At 34.5% G+C, this 20,478-nt stretch overlaps 1 long non-coding RNA gene across 3 annotated transcripts in view; it reads right to left on the reverse strand.

Moving 5' to 3' along the window:
* The window catches only part of LOC141579750 (uncharacterized), a 48,293-nt gene that overhangs the window by 21,799 nt on the left and 6,016 nt on the right, over positions 1-20,478 (reverse strand). The window contains exon 3 of one of the 3 annotated variants that reach the window (XR_012511668.1): positions 1,441-9,051. The exons of the other annotated variants lie outside the window; for them this stretch is intronic. This is a non-coding gene — a long non-coding RNA (uncharacterized LOC141579750). Of the gene's footprint in view, positions 1-1,440; positions 9,052-20,478 lie in introns of those variants that run through there. 3 annotated transcript variants of the gene reach the window in all.

The following is a 20,478-nucleotide window of genomic DNA, read 5'->3' on the forward strand; positions in this document are numbered from 1 at the left end:
TACTTTTTCACAAGTATGGTATATTTCACTGTTAAAAACAATGTTAAGAAAGTAAACAATCTTCTACAAAAATAGTCATACTTTATACATTTTCAAAGCAAAAATTACATCTTAGTGGCATATGAAAGAAAAATTTGAATGTCTTTGAAAGCTATTCCAGTGTGAATCAGAGAACAGGTATTAATCTTTATTCCAATTCTCTGATATAGTTATAAAATGTCTTCTTGTTACCAAAGTTACTATTTGGAGAAGGACTGTATTGAAGATTTGTCCAGAAGGAAATACTGATTTTCCGTATTAAATAGATCTTACCAGAGCTGTCATTCCTGGAAAATTAGATGGAAATCAGCAAGCTCCAATGTTGCAAACTACAAGAAATTAGTGTTTCCTGGTGAATAGCATTTGAGGCAGGAAATGATAAGAGATAAGATTCAACTTGATTATGGAGATCAAGAACCTCTTCTCAACTCAGGAACTAATGCTTTATCTGGCATGTGCTGTGAAGTCACTGAATCCTTTTAAATAGAGAACTGCCATAGTTGGATGTGCATTTTAGGTAAATTAATCTGGTGGCAACGTGGAAACCTAAATATGAAATGCTAAACAGCAACAGATTTTCTCCTTCTAAAAGAAGCTAGAAAAACTAGAGTGATAATTTCTCCTTTTATTTTTTGAATCTTTGTGTAGTTTAACTTTCAAAGACTTACTAATGCCAACAGAATAACATTCAAAAAAAGATCCTTGCCATCACTAAGTCCTCCATTCTCTTTTCCAGGATTATTTGCTGGTACAGAGTTTCTCAAGCAAGAATCTAAGGACCTCAGGATTCTTTTTCTTGTCTAGGCAAAGTCCATTTTCTTGTCTGCTGAAATCTTCCCTCCAGTGGGTATTTCCCTATCCTTCTAAGTCAATCACTTCTTCCCCAGTGGTCCCTCAGAACCGTGTTTCAGCCTCTACTGTGCATTCATTTTATCCTACCCTGTACTGCACTCAGTTGCTTGTGCACACTTCTCTCCCAGAAAATTTCTGCCTTACTGTTTGCATTCCTGCCCCTACTCCTCAGTACTATATCCATTATAATTGTTCAATAATGCTTTAATGAATTATCCTTTATTTATTTGCTTTTGAAATGAGTTCCCTTCTTTCAAGGGAATGTTTTTTAAAAATTAATTTAATGGATTTTGTATGTATATTTACATATGAAATATGTAAGATACATACAATATGCAAAATACATTGTGTGTCTGTGTGTGTATAGACTATATACACCAAAGCACATATCAGACATTCTTCTAGATCATACATGCTCAAGGAAGGCAATATTGCCCCCAAGGAGACAAATTTGGTCCAAAGGAGGGGGAAACAGGCGTTAATGCAGTTTGTAAACCTCCAAAGGGCCATAATACATTGAAGTATTAAAATTTCACAGGGTGTAGATGACTAAGGAAAAATATCTTTAAAGACTCTACATGGAGTGTAATTTTTAAAAGTTGGGAGACACTATACTAGACACACAGTAGAGAACAGCCAGGTAAAATACCTACTTCAGCAGATGTTGTAGAGAGAGAAGACAGACCAATACACGACTCTACAAGCAACATAAGATAGTGGAAAATGTCCCAAATTAAAAAGGGTGTATAAATAGAGTTTTAATAGATTAACAGAGAGGGTGCTTTAAATTAGGAAGGTTATGACTGGCCTCTCTACTGACATAACCTTTAAAATGAATGCATATCTAAATGATTAGAAAGAGTCAAACATTGTAAACTGTAGGGGAAGAGAATTCAAGGTAGAGAGAACAGTTAGTGCCAAAGCCCTAATTTAAAGATTGGCTTGTTTTGTTTGAGGAACAGAAAACCTGTGTGGCTGGACCACATGAGGCAACAGCTGGTATGAGAAGTGAGGTCAAGAGAAGGTTCTATTTAACATGGAGAGATAACAGCATATTTTTATACTAATGGACTAATCCAACACTAGAGAGTTAATATTAGGAGAAAAACGGGAGGATTGCTGGACTGATGTTCTTGAATGCAGTAGGGTACCAGAGCTCAGAGCAAAATGTGAGAATTGATTTTGAATAGAATCATGAATCTTTTCACCTCTAGTGAAAGTAGGCAGGAAGACAGAGAATATATGTGCAAATGTTCATAGGTCAGTGTTGTCTTCTAATTGCTTATATTTTCTGGGTAAAGTAAGAAGAAAGATCATGAGCTGAGTGAGGACTGGGGAGATGGTGTTGTAAATGACATATGAAGAGTGGCTTTGAAATAGTTCTTTAAGAAAAATGGAGAGTCAATGGACTAGGAAATTTAGAATAATTGTCTGGGACATAAAGATCCCATTAGATGTCTACAGTGATGGATTTGAGCTGAGAAAGGTCATTGTGGTTGTGTGCTTTTCTCCAGTCACACTCAGTTGTTTGGGTGCAAATGCAAAATAGGGTTTAACTAGGGTTGTGATTTTGACAAGCAAGTCTAATGAAGGGAAAGACATCAAGGGAATTGAGCAGTAACTCAGTGAAACCACTATTATGATGGACAGTGGGATTTGAGTCAGATAGGAAGGCAAAGAAAATATCAAGGAAGTGAGGAGTGAAAAGATAATGAGATCAATGAATGACCCCTTCAGATTATGAAGCAGTCGCACTCACCGGTCATGACGGGGTCTGTGCAAGAACATTGCTATGGGGGTGAACGGCTGAGGTGGTGTGAAGGAGGGCATAGTAATTGAAGGGGAGGAGTTCAGGAATTTATTTCTAGCATTTGTGTTTTTAATGCATTCTCCACATGTTGGTTGAGGTCATGAGAAGATGAGTCATGTTGAACAGATTGAACACAAGCCATAAAATAAATCATTCTAATAAATATTCTGTTAAAGATGGAAACTTATCACGAGATAGCAAATTTTAACTATTGTTGGTATGTTATGAATTCAGACAGAGTGGAGAGTGGGAAGATGGCAAAATGTCAAATGAAAGGATGGACTTAATGACATAGCCTATTCAACTGCCTGATCAGATTGTGTACCAATATTGAAGGAAAAAAAAGCCCCAAGAGTGCAAAACAAAGAAAGCATGGGTAAAACCATCAAACATTAAAACTGATTTTTAAAACACATTTAAATATATGCAATTATTTTCAGCTATTCTGACTACTGTTCACATTTGATGTGCATTACTCAATGAGACAGTTAAAACCTATTTTTAGTAAATCATATTATGAAGTATTAATTCCAACTGTAGTCAAATTTTAATCTCATTTCTTATAAAATGTTTAATGTTTTCTGTAAATGTGTAACAAAATAAAGGTCACATTATAGCTTATGGGTCAATTAGTTTTAGTAACAATATATCCATATGCAATATACGTATATTATATGTGTATATGTGTAAAGATATATACATTTCATTAAACACAGAGGGAAATTTTATATTTAACAAAATATTACAGTTATTCCTAATTTTAATACATAATTGTTTCCATTTTTCTCAAATGCAGAACACATGCTTTCACACACATACACACGCACACACACACACACACTCTTATACATGCTTAATGAAGTAATATCATGCCTTTTATCATGCTATTAGCTTTATTAACTACTATTTTTAGATACATACTATATGGTTTTAAAAATTAAATAATGAGAAAAAAATCATATGAATTTACCTTTTATAACTTACAAAATGGGTAATAGATTAGATTAGATTTGTAAAATTTTAATCCCAACTGCTTTTGGTAATCTCTCCTACAAAAGACTTATATCATAGTTTAGGTTTTAGTGTTTTTATAGTATTTATTGAAATTGTATGAACATGTTTATTTGTGATGGTAAAAGCAATTATCTTTTTATTTCAGAAAATAATTATTTGCCTGCTTGGATTATATGGTAGGTATTTTCTATAAATAAAATGAGACATGTCTGTAGCTCTGAGGGTCTATTAAAATGTATTTAAACCATGAGATAAAAGTAAATATTTTAATGACAAAGATATATTGAAAATATTTTCTATTTTTAATTTATTTTTCTTTTGTATTGAGAGTTGTAAAATATGTTACAGGTGTACAATACAGTGATTCACAATTTTTAAAGGTTATACTCCATTTATAGTTATGAGTAAGAGCAGAAGAAATCAAAAATCCCAAATATCAAATAAAATAAGAAGATAATTCATAGTCTTTCCTGATTTCCTGTGCTGTGTTGTCATATCTCTTCAGTTGCTCGCAACACATAGCAATTTCAAATGTATTTCTCAGTTCTGCCACTCAGCACGCTTGAAATGAGAAGGGAAGATACCACTCATCTTTATTACGGATTATATTGGGGATTCTCTATCATGGGAAAACATATTGAATCTCCCTCATCTATATAAATATAAAAAATATGGGTACAAGGACAAATAAGAAATAAGAAGAAAAGGACAAATGACTTTTTCTACTGACTTGTGGGTAGAAAGAGACCATCTAGATCTTCCAACTCAAGTTTCATCACCCTTAGGAAGATCCCCAATTAGCCTTGTCTTGGTAATCTAGTGTCTCTGCCCTGTGTGATCTGGTAAGAAATGGTCCCAAGGCAGGGAGCAAAGTGAGATCTAAAAATTGGTGCTTCAAGTTATGATCCTAACCAAATATTTTATATACCACTCAATTTTACTGCCAAGACATGAAGGGGTACTAAAAATCAGGTATATATCTATGTTTTAATTTTTAAAATGTTTTCTTAGTCATTGCTGTCAAATTACTCAATCATTTATATTTATTTTCTCTTGAAACTTCTTGTTGCAAAATTCTAAAGAAATATGCACATGTTTTCTTCTTTCATGCCCTTTTAAGAAATGTATCCTTGCGCAATAATGAACAAAAAAAAATCAATAATAAATCTGTATTATGTGTGCTCACAAAACTTATTCAGAGGTGGCAAACAATTTTCTGCAGATGAGCTCTCTGGGGGAATCTGGACTCTCTCTCACATCTCTAAAGAGGGGTATTTGGAGATGTTCATGCTCAGTTTCACATGTCAGCTGCAAAAGCAAGTGAGAACTTCAATGCTATTGTCAAAGTAAGAAGTTAATAAATAAATCCCAAGGTACTCTGGAAAATAAAATTTATTTTCTTCAGGCTTCATCTACTTTGAGAGAAAGGAACATCAATAAAGGACATAAGTCTTAAGTTGAGACTTAAAAGTAAAAATCTGCAGGGTGGGGAAGGAGAGGAAGGGACAAGATACGGCCCGGAATACGACCAGCTCTTAAGAGGGAAGCAGAAGAAAACAATACGTTTGCCTAACAAAGCACCTCGGATATAATATCAGATCATTTGTATCACTTATTTTTCGCATGCCCAACTTTTTGGATATTCTCATAAATCCAAAATATATTTTCCCGATCTAGATCTCCCTGTAAATGACTCCAAGGGATAAATCCAAGTGCTAACTGAATATTCTAATAGCAGACCTCACCAGGAATTTCAAATTCAGTGTGTCAAAACTGGCATCCTTCATCCGCTACCTTGTCAAGTCTCTCTCCCCCAAAAAGGCACTCCATATTTTCATTTGTTTAGTTTAGACCCTGATCATTTATTTCTTCTATTATGGTAACAGCCACCTAAAGTGTCTCCTTGACTCTCAAAGCATTCACCTTAATCCAGTGAGTCTTTTTCTCTGATGAGCATAGGAACATTTACTCGGTCTACAAAAAATGTACATATGCTCTTACACAGGACAATTTGCCTACGATTTAAAAATAATCATATATCCATGAATCCCATTCTTAATCCTCCTAGCAGTTCCTGGACCCTGGGTTAATAGTTCCTACACTAACCTAGTCTCAAAACTTCTGCCAAAATAATTACAAAGAAGGAAATCTGTTGTGACCCTATTCTGTATGAGAAAATTCAAAACTTTTGGTGCAGCATGTAAGGTCTGTCATGATGTGAACACCCCTCATTCTTCAGTCTCTGATTTGCCACCCATCCTTTCTTCTCTTTTGATCTACATTAAATTCCTGGAGATTAACTGCCCGGTAATTTCACTGCTGTAGCCAAACCATTCTCCCTGCTGGATATGTCCTCTCTGTTTATCACCCGGACACCTTAAACTCGCGTTTCAAGAGGAGTTTAGGCATATTATCCATGAAACCTTACCAGATTCCCTTCTTTCACCTCTATCCTCTGCCTGGATTAGCTGTCATTCCCATAAGTACCCTCTCTTCCAGAATGGACCTGCAGATTTTCACACAAACTCCCCAAATCTGTGAATGATTAACTAGAAGCGTCCTGTGCTTGGCTTGGGAGGAGAGTGTGGAATTGCTAAGATGGAAAAAAGTATCCCTTTCTTCCTCCCTTCCCACAAGGAGAAAAGAGAAAGTTAGTGACCACTTTCTAACAGCAAACACTGCTTTCCCAGAAAGCCGATGTGTGATTCACAAGGTTCCCTTCCTGCCTTCCCTAATTATGTGATCAAGGATGGGAAGAAAGTTGAACAGGGATAGTTCTACTGCATCTAAGTCCTTCAAGAGTTCTCTCTTCTAATTCTTAGCAGCAGCCTTGAGCACGGGGTCTACCAACAGCCTTTGTGTATTCAAATATCTTTGTCATTCGACTCAAAAGCTTCCCTTCTTTGTTCCTGGCTCATTAAGCTCCTTGTTAATGTAGATTTTTCCCTCTGTCTATGACATGTCTCTCCACAAAGCTCATCTCTAACTCATGATGTTGGATGTTGAACACACACTAGACTATCCCACTCTACTGCTCTATTCTTTCCTACAAGCATCCACGCACACATGCTTCTGTCCTCCCTAGGTTAAAAATCCCAAATCTCCCATGCATAGTAACTTCTGTCAGATTTGTTCTATTTTCCCAGATTTTTCAAACATTCATGAACCAGCCATGGAATATACTAAACTCAAACCCAGATCCTTGCTATAGAAAGCTATTAGAGTATTTGCAAAATGCAATGTAATTATCATCTGTTTGACGGAGTATGAGCTCAGTAAGGTTGACAACTTCATTTATTCTTGACATCTTAGAGCATACAGCACATGATTGGCAGACCGGGATTAGAATAGTGGTTAGAAGCACAATGTTAGGAAAATTAATTAGGATAATGACTACAAAACCAGTGTCTGGTACATAGTGAATATTCAGTAAATGTTTGCTTATTATTATAGTTGGCAATGATTAAATGTTTGCTGATTGTCAAGGATAAACATAAAAGAAAAGCCTAAAAATATTTTTCATCTCTTACAATTATTATATAATTCTAACAATATCCAAAACATATTTTCTTCTGGCTCCAGTTTCCAGATTTGTTATGTTTTTTCAAACTCCAGGTGTCCATGTGTCTTAAACAAAGACATTTCTCGGTAGGCATTCTTACAAAATAGAAGAGTCTCACTATGAATTACAAAAATGTAATAGCCTACACCTTTTTACAGCTGGGCACAATTTCCTGAGGCCATACAGTGTGTACTGCACACTGACATTCTTAAAATCATGTCACTAAAGTATTAACAGCCTCAGGCAAGGGAACAAATGGAAATTTATGATGCATCTAAGAAATACAGAGAACTGGAGACTTTATGATAACAGTGTGAATACTGTGGACCAACTTAGCAAATATTCATGTATCTGATCCTGAGAACTACTTAGACACCCATGGGAATGCAAAGCAGGACATATTTGGGTGGCCTGATCAATGTTTTAATAATTTTATATACTGTTGATATAGACCAGAATTGTGATTTTTTTGTGACCATGTTTTATCTTTAGCAGAATAATCTTTTCAAAAAATTTCTGTAAAAATTTACATACAGTTCCACTATATGAAGGTAAGTGTGTGAGACTTTCCTAGGTTCTTTTTGCTTTTATTCCTGCTTCCTAAGAACTCATTCTACATATATCTCCCAGAGTTAATCAGATTACCTTCTTTGACTACTTATAACTGTCCAATAGGTTTGTTATGCACACAGAGAAAAAAAAAAAAAAGCAGACATCTTACTCTGTCCTGTAGAGCCCCATGAGATCTGGTCCCTGCCAACGTTTCTAACTTCATCTCATCCCATCTACCCAGTATCTACAAGCTATGGGCATCTTCACTTATCTTCTCTATCCTTCCCAGCTCCAAAATTTGTTCAGAATTTTGCACTGGTGCTTTTCTCTGCCTGAAACACTCTTCCACCTAATTTGTGCATAGCTGAGGTATTCCTGTAAGTGCATTCTTTACTTAAATGTCACCTCCTCAGAGAAGTCTTTCTTAACCATCAAAATAGCATAGTCACCCAGTCATACTCAATCACAGTGACTTACTTTGCCTCTCCGCATGGTACTTACCACCGGCATCTTCTCATTTTTAAAAATTTTTTTATTATGTCTTCCTCCACTAGAATGTATATTCTAGGAGAACAGGAACCTTATCTCTTTTTTCCACTGGTCTAGCAATGGTATCTTCAACAGTGCCTGGCATAGTGGGTACTGATAGAAGGAAGGAAGGAAGGAAGGAAGGAAGGAAGGAAGGAAGGAAGGAAGGAAGGAAGGAAGGAAGGGAGGGAGGGAGGGAGGGAGGGAGGAAGGGAGGGAGGAAGGGAGGAAGGAAAAGTGGGACTTACTCTGTGCACATCTTTCCCTCCTTGCTTTTATTTTCCTATCTATAAATTCCCCCAGATTCTATCAAACACTCTGAAGAATTTGATAAATACACACCTCTTTCAATTCCCCCCATATTCTCAGCAACAGCCCCCCAGCCCCCTACATACAGAAATGCTAAGTTTACATGTTGAGAGGAAGTGTAGTTCCCATCTTAAGACACAGCATCCACAGCCATGTACGCCCATCGCTTCTCTTCTATATGAAAACATTTTCTGTTATGTAAACACGAGTTTTCAACCCTCTCAGCAGACAAAGACTGCGATCGTTGTCAGTAGTCTCGTCTTCACACATTAAGGATAATGAGACATTGATTTGCTCCCAGAAGCTCAGTGTGTTCCTTTAGCTTTACTGAGATAGCAGCATGTAGAAGGAAACCAGATGGCTGTGAACAGGAGGAGGGATGGCTCTGGAAAATAAAGTTGGATCCATGCAAATTCTGTGAGAAATACTGAATATTTGCAGATAAATTTCTTTTTTACTCCTGTTTCCAGTTACATAAATTTTCAAGATATATATGATAGCTCCACTATTATCATATTTTAAAAAATCATCCTAAACACATAATGGGACTTTATTCAGAAAAGAGTGCAAAGCACTTGACTGATTATGATATATTTCTGTTTTTCAACACTCCTGCAATCCAGAAGGGGAGCTGAAATCATGCACACATTCATTTTTAGATCCTCTTGGCCTCCTTTTAACCCGACAACCTTAGGTAACTTATTGTCTCTTTACCACATTTTGTTCTTCCATAAAATAAGGTGATCAATAGCTCTGCTTTCTGGCTGCTATAAGCTGTAAGCAGGCCAAAATAAGTATCTAGCTATCATCCAAGATGGGGCATACAGCAGATGCTCAAAAAATACTAAAGAACTCCCGGTGTTGAGATGAAGTAGAAACATCGAACACTGAAGTCCTGATGTCATAATAAATTTTAAATTTCCAAATTTCTCGATTTCTAGTTCAGGAGCACAACCATCTCAGCTCTTTAACTATGACTGGCTTCCTTACAACAAGCTAGCCCCCATCCAACCTCCTTCCTTAAGGAATATGAACTATTTTTAGAGTATACTGAACCCTGCAAACTGTAATCAATTTTGTTCCATTAATTATGATGTTTTTATTAGTATTCTTTCCATCAAAAGAAAATCTCTCCACCTGCCATCTTTGGTTCCATAATCTCATTCTCTCTCAAGAGCCCACATATTTTTGTCTTGCTTCTTAAGTTCTTCCTCTTTACTTGATCCCTTCCAGGATTCAGAAATTCTGTAACACTTCCCTCTTTAAACAAAATTCATGAGCCCATATACATTCCTCGCTATTTTCCTACCTTTCTACTCCCCTCCAAAGGAGAACTTTTGGAGTTGGCTGCACAGTTACTGTTTTTCCTTCCTTTTCTCGCATCTCATTTGCTCTTCAGTCTTCTCCGATGTGACTTTTGATCCCACCGTTCCACTGGAACATCTCTTGTTAGCCTCACCAATGATCTTCAAGCTGCCATTCAGTGAAGCACTTACAAATCTCTTCTGAACTTATTAGCAACATTTGACATATTTGTCAATATTTTCCTGCCTTTAGCTTGACTTCTGTGGCACCCAGCTTGAGTCATTCTCCCACCACCTCTCTAAATATCTCCGCTCAGTACCTTCAGGCAGCTTCTCTTCTGTCTGATCTCTAAATGTGATAGGTTGCATTGCTTTGTTCTAAGTCCTCTTCTCTCTGTCTTCACTCTTGTCCTAACAAAACTTATCTACCTCCTTGACTTTCACACTATTCATATTGACTTCCAAATTTAGATCGCAAACACAAAAGTACAATGTGCAAGAACATATGGGTAAAGTAAACAGAAATGGTAACTCTAAGAAAAATCAAAGAAAATATTCAAAATTAAAACATTGTAACAGAAGTGCAGAATGCTTTTTATGGGTTTAGCAGTAGATTCACCAGAGGAAAAAAAAACCAGTGAGCTTGAAGATAGGTCAACGCAAAAAGAAAATAATGAAAACAGAACAGACCATCCAAGAGCCAAGATTTGTAATTTCAAAAGATATACATACCATAGATATAATTAGAATGCCAGAATACCAGGAGAAGAAAGAGAGCACAGAGTGAAAGAAAGAGTTGAAGCAATAATGGCTGAGAACTTTCCAAAACTCAATGACAGACACCAAACCACAGATCTAAGAAATACAGAAAACACCAAGCAAGACAAATACAAAATAAACAAACAAAAAATTTTAAACACCTAAACATATCAGAATCAAATAGCAGAAAATCAAAGGCAAGGTAAAATATTGAAAGAAACCAGAGAAGAAAAATACTTCATGTAAATAAAAACAAGGGTCAAAAATTACAGCCAATTTCTTAGCAGAAGCCACGCCAACAAGAAGAAAATAAACAAAACATTTGAAGCATTAAAGAAAAAAATCAATAGCCTAGAATTCTATACTCATGGAAATTATTTTTCCCAAAATGAAGGACAATAAAGACTTTCTTGGAAATTCATTACTCAAAACCTGCTCCACAAGAAATGTGCAAAGAAATTCTTCAGGCAGAAGGAAAACTTGGTCAAAAACTTTGATCTTTATAAAGAACGGAAGCATACTGGAAAAGGCAAAAATAGCATCTCTTTATTCTTCACTGATCTAAAAATAACTGTGTAAAGTAACAGAGAAAAATAACAATGTATTAGGTAATTATGGAATATGGAGAGGTGAAATGAATGACATCAATGCTCCACAGGATGGGAGGGAGTAATCGGGAGTCATACTCTGTTATAAGGCTGTTATAAGGTATCCTAAGAGATGAAATCTAAATAACACTTTCTTATCACATTCATCCTGTACTGCCTGCAGAATAAACCTCAGCCTCATTAGTGTAACAGGCACGGATCATCAGTTTAGCTCCATGCCTGTCTTTTTGGCCTCAACCACAAGCAGCCCATGATTTAGTCATATGGAGTAATTGTAATTCTCTGAGCATAATGAATAATTCAGTATCTTTATCCATGCTGATTAGTTTGCCTAGAACATCCTCCACTCCTTGTCACAAATCGCTTTTATATGTTTTAAAAACTACTTATCCTTCTATTTAAAAAAAAAAGCTCATGTAACATTGCTAGGCACAGATGTATAAGGTTAATGACCTCAAAGTAAAGGAAGAGTATTCCTAAGACTGCTTGAAAATTTCTTACTGAATGTTTGGAAACTCTTCTCAATAAGATAAGAAAATATAGAAAAGAGGCAAACATTAGAAGAGATTCTGAATTTTGTTTTGATAACTCTGGGTTTGAAGAGCCTAGGAGACTTTCTAGCCTTTGGCAAACACAGAATTGTTCAAATTTGGCAGTTAATTACATTGAGTTGATAATAGAAATGTGGTGTAGATAACTTTAGACAGAGACAAAAAAAAAAAAATAGAGAATGTACAAATAAACCCTCAGATATTTTCTATGTGTTAAAGAGGAAGAAAACCAAAAATCTTCTTGTCATAGAAACAAATGGAGAATGTTTCCAAGAAGGTAAATTTGGTCAATGGTTTGAGTGCTGGACAGAGATTAAAGGTGACGCTGAGACCTGGGCTCTCAGTAGGAATACGAGACATAAATTCCCCACCCCTACCACATATCGCTTTCTTCGGTGACCCACATGACATAGTGATTCTGATCGATCCATGTGGTTCTAAGTAGGAGTTACTCCATCTCTCACTTCAACCCTAAAAGCATGCCACTGGTCCCAGCAATTTATTCAGAAGCACACACAATCTGAGTTGAACCAATGGGATTCTCCCTCATACATGATAGCAGTAGCTATCAGGAATGAGACTTCTTCATTCTCTGGGACTTGAAAATTGCAAAAAGACTTGTAAATTGTGATATGGCAGGGGTCACCCTGCCACAGCAGAAAGATTTTCTGAGAGGGACACATTTTAACTCTGATGGTAACTTCAGCTTTGTAGGTTGTTTTTTTTTTAATTTGTTTGTTTGTTTGCTTTATTTGTTTTTTAAGGTAAATATACTTTTTATTTGCAACAAATGAATATAGTTTCTGTCTAGGATGAATATAGCTTCTGTCACTTGTACCTGCAGAAGTCGTAAGTAAAATAGATCATTGTACTTCAAGAGAAGAGTTTCAACACAGTGGCTAGAATGAAATTCACACACTTGCTGAATAATTAACGAAGAGAGAGAAAATGGAACTAGCAAGAATATGGCACTCTTTAAAGACTTTGGGCAATAAGTGGGAGAAATTGTAAGGAGAAAGCAAGCAAAAAGCATGTTCTGGGAGTTTTTTCAAGAACAAATTTTTTTCTTAGGAACAAAAAAATTTTAAGAACAAAAGAGATCTGAGAACACTTGCAGACTGAGGATAGGGACTGGAAAAAAAATGAGACTGAAGGTGCAGAAAAGAAAGGGAGATGGATGCACTTACATTTATATTGTCAAGAAAGGCTTTTTTTGGAGGCAGCAACTTCTGATAGAAGGCACTAGAACCGTTTTCAGAGTGACAGTCACCTTTCTCAATTTGATTGATGGAAACAATTTCACAAGTAAATGTGAACAGAAAGGGAAAAAAGGCAATTCAGGAAGTGGGAAAAGGTGAGGGAGATACTCTAATGTCAAACTATGATAACTAGCTCATCATTTTAAAAGCCATGTTTTATTCTACATTTAAGGTGTATGTTTTGAATCTTTAACTAGTAGTAATTTTTTAAGGCCAGGAACCTTACCTAAAACATTCTGATTTTCATTTGAGAATCATGCTACAAACAGATGTGTAATACATAGTTTTAACATTCTTTTTAGGGTCTATGATCTGAAAGACTAGAAAAAACTATACTGTAACAGTATATATACTCTATCCAATACAATTACATTAACAGGTGAAGAATTAATAATACTCCTACATTCAGTGCAATGATGAAAAATCAAAGCTTCTGGACATAAGTTTCTTTCTCTGTCAGAACTTTTCTGTTCTCTCCACCCTCTTCGCATATAAAACTCTTTTATAACATCTTATTCCAAATGTATAGGAAGCCAAGTAGTGAGTTTGCTCAAGAACTTCCTTGATAGGAACCTAAAATAAAGAGAAGTTTGTGTTGTTTCTATTTGTGTGTTTGTGTGTTTTAATAATTGCAGCCCAGAAACTGAGCATAGCAAGTGTTCACATGCTATTTATTGTTTGAATGAGAAAAACAAAGGAATAATGTGATTGAATATGAATGATTAAGTCACACAGTCAGTTCTCTCATTTGCTTTTCCCTGGATATCGAAAACTTCAAATTCTGGTTCTTTTTTATAAACTATGTATAGCTTATTCAGAGTATATTAAAGAAAAACTAGGCATTTTCCATCAATAAGCAATGTAGAATCTCACTATGTTAACTGCTTCTATTTAAAACTTCAAATTGGCTTGCTTCTATAATGTCTACACTTCTATGTGTGTGTGTGTATATATATATACATATACAGACATATATACACACACACACACACACACACACACATATATATATAGTATCTGTTTTACATCTGCCATATTCATCCTTATTACCGACATTCTGTATTTATCTTCAGATTCCCAGACTGCCATTTTGGATGAAGAGAGGTGCAGGTATCTATTTACTACAGGACTATATGAATTAAGAGTACTTAAAATGCTAGCTCTCAATCCAGTTGGTCAGGGGAGGTGCCAGGATGGAACACACATTGAAATGAATGCAGAGTCCGTGAATCTGCTGTCATAAATCCTCTCGCTGCCTAGTTCCTATCAATCTAATATTATTATATTCAGAAAACTCACAGATTAAGATTTACATATTAAACAGCAGTCCAAGGCATGTTTTCAGATGTCATCATATTTCAGACAGTGTTCAAATGTATTTGTTTTCTTAAACAACACCTAACTTCTTAATAGTTAAAAAAAAAGATATTTGTTTATACTAGAGAAAAAAGTGTTTGGATTATATTGCACAATATAAAGAGTTTACTTAATGTATCTTTGAAATTTTGGATTTTCAAAATGAAATTTTGGATTTTCAAAACACATAATCATCAAAATACAAAACCAAAATGAATTGGATGTCCAATAAGACATATATGTGGCTTTGTTACCACTACCTCAATGTTTAATGTGCACTCTCACTTCTTAACTCGTTTTGTGAGTGCCAGAAAAGTTCTGACACCAAACCTAACAAGAACATTGTAAGAAGAGAAAATTACTAACCAATTTACTTTATGAACAAGAACGCAGTTATCCTTAACAAAATGTGAGCAAGCTGAATCAAACAATAATAAAATGAGTGCTACCTCATAACCAAGTAGAGGTTTTCTTAGGAATGAGAAACAGATTCAACATTAGAAAATTAATATAATTCAGCAGCTTAATAGAACAAAAGAAAAATCACTGGATTATCTCAGTGGAGGCAAAAAAAGCAACACCTATTCAAGAAAAAAAATTTCCTCACATAGGAACAGAAGGGGAAATGTCATCAATTGGGTTATTTTTTAAATGGGAATAAATGTTTTCTGTATGCCTAATCTTTAGATTAAAAACATACAGCTGTTTCAGGTAAAAAAAAATATGTATTATATATATATATAATATATATATCTGCAAAATGCTTATAGCTGATATTAAAGTTCATGGTGAAATACTGACTTTTTCCCCCTAAGACTGAGAACAAGGTGAGAAAGCCCACCATTAGTATTTTTATTTACCATGTTATGGAAGGTCCTAGCCAATAAAATTTTTCAAAAAGAAAAAAAAAGGCATAAAAGTCATAAGGTAAGAAGCAAAACTATATTCACAAAAGAACTTGGTGTTTATAAAAATAATCACAAGGAACCTATCAAAAAAAAAAAAAAACCAAACACTACTAGAACTAACAGGCAACTTTAGCAAAGTCACAGTATACAAAGAACAATCGTATTTTTATTTGCTAGCAAAAAACACCCAGAAATTAAATTAAACTAATAAAATATAAAACAACAGCAAAACAAAATATCTAGGAATAAATTAACAAAAATGTGAAAGCTCTCTATACTGAAAACTACAAAATAATTCTCAGAGAAATTGTAAATATGGACAAATGGAGAACTATACCATGTTCATGGATTGGAAGACTCAATATTATTAAGATGCAAGCCTTCCTTCATTCTTCTAGCAACTACACAACCCCAGCGAAAATTTGTTGAAATATCCAAGCTAATTCAAAAATTTACATCCGAAGTATTTAGAATAGACAACACAATTTTGAAAAAGAAAAAAAGAAAACTGGAATACTTACATCACCTGATTTTGGGAATTACTCTAAAGCTATAGTAATCAAGGCTGTGTGGCTCTGGCATCAGGACGGATACAAAGGCAAATGAACGGGCTAGAGAGACCTCAAGGAGACCTCCACATGTACTCAACTGATCTTCAACCATGTTGCCAAGGTAGTACAATGGGGGAAGGCTGGCTTTTTTTTTTTTTTCTTTTCATTTGTTTTGTTTTCAGCAAATCTTGCTAGAACAATTTGATATCTCTATGTAAAAACATCTAACCTAGACTTTGGCCTTAAGCCACTTACAAAAATTGCTTTGAGACTGATTATGGTCCTAAATGTAAAAGCTAAAATTATTAGGCTTCTAAGGAAATACAAGAGAACATCCTCATGACTTTGGATTAGGCAATGATTTCTTATACCAGGTTAAAAAGTGCTAAAATAAGGAAAAAAATGGACTTGAATAACCCAACAAAGTAATAGGCAAAAGATCTGAAAAGCCATTTCACTAATGTGGATATGTAACTGAAAATAAGCACATGAAAAAATGCTAAGCACCATAAGTCATCCTGAAAATACAAATTAAAACCACTGTAAGTTACCACTATGCAACCACTAGAATGGCTAGTTTCTTTTTAATGACAATGCCACATATTTAGGAGGGGAAGAAACAGTTGGAACTTCATATGTTGCTAATGGAATTGTAAAACGTAGTATCACTCTGGAATTCTCTTAGGCAATTTATTTTAAGCCTAAACATACAGCTATCCAGCAATTCCAATTCAGGATATATAAAATATATACAACCAAAGTGACTTGTAAAAAAATGTTTATAGCAGCCTTACTTATAATAGTCAAAAAAATGGAAGCAACCCAAATGAACAAAAAAATAAACAAATCATGTATATCCAAACAATGGAATACTACTCAGCAATACGCTGATAACATGGATTAATCATTATACAGAACAAAAGAAACCAGACACAAAAGATAACTTATTATATTTCCAATTATATGAATTTTACAACAACAGAGGCTAAGCTATGCTGATGATCTCAAAATGTTAATGTTTGCTTCTGGGTGAGATGAATTGGCTGAAAAGGAAAACAAAGGAAGTTTCCGGAGTGATGGAAATTTTCTATATCCCTATATGAGCGCTAGTTTCATGTATATATTTACCAAAACTAATTGAATTGTACACTTAAAATCTATACATTTCACATGTAAATTATGAATCAACAAAATAAATAAAATTAACTTTACCTTGCCCATATCTAAATGTCTTCAACATTTTTCTTACAGCATTATTCTTAGATAGGTTTCATGTGACTGCTAGTACATTTTGAAAACTCCTGCACTCGAGATAGGACTTGAAAACTAGTTGTCTGGCTCCAAAGGTCATATTCAGTACAGCATGGAAGAAAAATTTAGCAACTTTATTCTTTAATTCAGCCATAACTAGACATTAAACAGAAGTCAGAAACTTCAAGCCAGAATTTCTCATGTACTAAGAAATAGTAAGAGTGTTTTTGGAAGACAAACACTCACTAGCCATTATGCCTTGTTAGCAGTTAGGGGAAAAGTTAGCAAATAATTATGCTAGTCGCTACTCATTTAAATCTATTTGTATTTTGTATCTTTAATGATGGCTTCCTGTCCTGTTTCCGTTTTTCCTTCTTTAATCTGAACTTATCAGAAACACTGATATTTAAATTTGTAAAAGAGAGAGAAAGAAGAAATCACAGAAGACATCTAAAATATTTAAAGTTTTCTAACTTCTTATGCTTTCTGGAAGAATAAAAAAATCAAGTAAGAATTACATTGAGGATATCATTTACAATATGAGAGAAAACAACCATGCATGTGTTTTATGAACGGTGACTATTTTCAGGGCAGATAAACTACTGAGAAATTAAATTCTGTAATATTCAGGAAAGATAAAAATTTTTTAAAAGAAAATAATAAAAGTGTTAGAAGGCAAAGCAATTAATGTGTATAGCCAAAGAATTTCAATAATTTTGGCTTGCATTTCTAATCTCAGACTGCTAGACCACACTTCCACAGCCCGTGGAATATAAAATCAATTAAAATTCATTTTGTGTCATATATATTTAGTCTAAATTATACTATTAAGCCAAATGTTTAAATCTGTTTACTTTGCTACAAAAAAAGTCCTTTGGAAAAATCCTCAAATCTTTGAATTTATCACCCATTAGCTGCCAAGCAGCTGGTCAAGAAATGCTCAATAGTCCAAAAAACTTCTATTTTAGAAGCTATTCTCAGTCAACAGCCTTGCCTTGGGAATTCAATGTATCTGGAAAGTATCCCAATAATGGAACAGATGAACTATTTCTTTTTTCTCCTGCTTAGCGACAGGCAAAATCTAAAATTGTAAAAATGATTACCACCCAATTCTTAACAGATTATGATCCTGAAAATCATAACAAAACAAAATAACAACTTCACTCCTTCCAAATTTTCAGATTTCTTACTCTCTAACATTTGTGTAAATTCTTCCCAAATAAAAGCTTAAACCATATTCATGAGCTAAATGGCATGTTTTGGGGCTATATAGTCTTACACATGAATTTAGCAATTCCTTTACATGAAGAAATATATATTCTCTTAAGCAAGTTTCTGTATACTTAGCCCAAAATTTTGCATTTTATTCTCATTGAAGGGTTATCTTAATCTCTGCATGGTTATTGATGTGTTTAGAACATTTACATTCAATGTAATTATCAACATGGTAAAATGGGTAAATCTACCATCTTATTGCTTGTTTTTCATTTGTCACTTCTGTCCTTTATTTTTTTTTCCCCCTCTTTTCCTGCCTCCTTTGGGACAGATTGAATTTTTATTTTATTTATATCCATTATTCGTTTATTATTAAAATTATTTTATGTTTTAGTGGCTAAAGTTTGCAATATTTATCTTTTACTTATAGTCTACTTTAAACTAATATTGTATCATTTACTTATATTGAAAGAGACTTACAATTAACATTTCTGCTCCCCACCAACTTCATGCTCATTGTCCTAGCGCTATCATACACATAATTTCTGTATATGTTTTAGCACCACAAGACATTTTTATTATTTTTGCTTTGAATAATTATCTTTTAAAGAGCTTTTAAAAAATTAGATGAACTCTCTTGTGTATTTATTGGCATAATCACCACTGCTGGCACTTTCATTCCGTTGTGTAGATGCAAATTTCATTCTGGTATCTGGTATGTTTTCACTTTGGCCCATTAAGAACTTTATTATTTCTTCTAATTCAGGACTGTTGGCCACAAAAGCTCTTTTGTTTATCTGCAAAAAATCTTTACTTCATCTTCATTTTTGAAAGATACTGTTTATAGTTATAGAATTCTAGACTGACAGATTTTTTTCTTCCAGAACATTAAAAATGTCATTCTACTAGTTTCCGGCTTGCAGACTTTCATATAAGAAGTGGGCTGTCTGTCTTGTCCTTGTTCCTCAGAATATAATGTGCCTTTCCCCCCCTCTGATTACTTTTATGATTTTTTTTCTTTATTAGTGGTTTTCAGCAATTTGATTTTTATGTACCTTGTTGAATTTTTTTTTAATGTTTCTTCTACTTGGGTTGATTAAACCTCTTGAATTTCTGTACTTAAATTTGCCATCAAATTTGAAACATTTTTCAGTCATGATTTCTTCAAATACATATTTGTGTCCATCACCTTCTGCATATCCTCCTCTCTCTAATAAATCAAATATATTCAATATTTTCCCTGAGGTCATTGGAGTTTTATTCATTTTTTTCTGTGTTTCGTTTGGGAGTTTTTATTGCTAAATTTTCTGCAGTGTCTAATCAGTTAATTATTACTGGTAAGACTTTCATTTTAGATATTATCATTTTCATCCAGATGTTCCCTCTGGGTCTTTTTTATATATTCCATTTCTCTTCCCATCATGTTCATATTTTCCTCCATCCTCTTGTACTTAGAGATAATTATAAAAACTGTTTAAGATCACCATCTGCCAAATCCATTATGTCTGTCATTTTGATCTGTTTTTAATGACTGATTTTTCCTTCTGCTTCTTTGAATGCCTGTTTTTTATTGGATGCTGAACCTTCTGGGTGCTAGATTTTGTTGTGCTCCTTTAGATAATAAAGGGTGACATTATGATACATAATTAAATTACTTGGAATCAGGTTGAAAGTTTTAAGGCTTGCTTTTCAGGCTTGCTGGTGTGGATAAAGTACACTAGCTAGTCTATAGTTAATATAGAACTACTACTAAGGCATAAACACATTAGAAGATTCTAACTGATGTTCTGTGTATTAAGGGCTTCCCACTTGGTGGGTGGAAACACAAATTATTTCCAGCTCTTCGTGTGCATTGGCGGTTGTCAGGTTTTACTGCTTTTCAGCTCCAACCCCTTCTGCCTCTATCCCTAGCCTTCAGGAATTTCCTCTCACACGTGTGCAAATCAAACTCAATGAAAGACTCTGACTATCTCAGAGACTTTCTCTTTGCAGCTCTCCCCTCTCTGATTTCTGCCCTGAAAGTTCTATTCCTCTGTGACTCCTTAAATTC

This window comes from Camelus bactrianus, chromosome 14 (genome assembly GCF_048773025.1).
Source record: "Camelus bactrianus isolate YW-2024 breed Bactrian camel chromosome 14, ASM4877302v1, whole genome shotgun sequence".
Lineage (NCBI taxonomy): Eukaryota > Metazoa > Chordata > Mammalia > Artiodactyla > Camelidae > Camelus > Camelus bactrianus.